General features: G+C 46.4%; 1 protein-coding gene across 1 annotated transcript in view; it reads right to left on the bottom strand.

The window, feature by feature from the left end:
* acss1 (acyl-CoA synthetase short chain family member 1) overlaps positions 1–845 on the bottom strand; it is a 34,642-nt gene continuing 33,797 nt past the window's right edge. The window contains exon 14 of the mRNA XM_080449076.1: positions 1–845. This exon is cut by the window's right edge and continues 349 nt beyond it. The gene's annotated coding sequence lies outside the window, so the exon portion shown is untranslated.

The following is an 845-nucleotide window of genomic DNA, read 5'->3' as shown; positions in this document are numbered from 1 at the left end:
TGTGTGTGGAAATTTAAAACAAAATGTAGGAAACAGAAAAAAGGGATATTTACTTGCAACCCATAAAAATGGGTCCACGACCTACGTCTATGAAACACTGCCGTACAAAATCCAGCCGAATATAGAGATGTGATGCTCCCAATGTGTGCGAGTCTAATGACAAAAAAAAAAACGCATCAGCCCAGCAACCCTATGTAAAGTATAGGCCACCACCTAGGTTGCACATGAACTCTGCAGTTGCACTGAGGCCACTGCTGGAAAGCATCCCAGCCCAAACATTAACGTAACTTATAATTGGCCCGCGCGACCCGGAAATGACCGTAATAATCCTAAAACGGGAGCAATTTTTATTTTTATTTTTTCAGCGGCCCACTGACCCAGCGGCCCAGCGGGCATTTGCCCGGTATGCCAAATGGCCAGTCCGCCCCTGGTGGGGAAAGCTTTCGCTGTGAAAATAGTCGATCAACAAGGTCACAACGCGTCGCAGCGTGACCTTGTCGATCTGCTATTTTCAGATGTGCAATTTTTTATAGGAATTGCTATTTACTGTGTTGTCACTGTATTTCCGTTGTGAGCTTATCGATCGGCTATTTTCCCACGAAAAAGCTTTCCCCACAATACGGATGCTGTGGGTTTTAAGTGGTTTAACTGTCAACTGTCACTGCCTGTGATGATGTCATCCTGTGGCTCCGCCCCCTACTTCTACAGCTGCCGCTTGTACGAGCGACAGCTGGGATGTTGGTTGTCTAGGCGGAAATGGTTGAATTTGGCGGAAGTACCGCCCAAGGAAATGACGTTGATGCTTTACACATCTGTTAACATTCTCCGTGACTGAAACGAGTGTT

Source organism: Gymnoscopelus braueri (genome assembly GCF_963280865.1).
Source record: "Gymnoscopelus braueri genome assembly, chromosome: 14".
In the NCBI taxonomy this organism is placed as follows: Eukaryota; Metazoa; Chordata; class Actinopteri; order Myctophiformes; family Myctophidae; genus Gymnoscopelus; species Gymnoscopelus braueri.
This window is presented reverse-complemented; position numbering and strand designations above follow the sequence as displayed.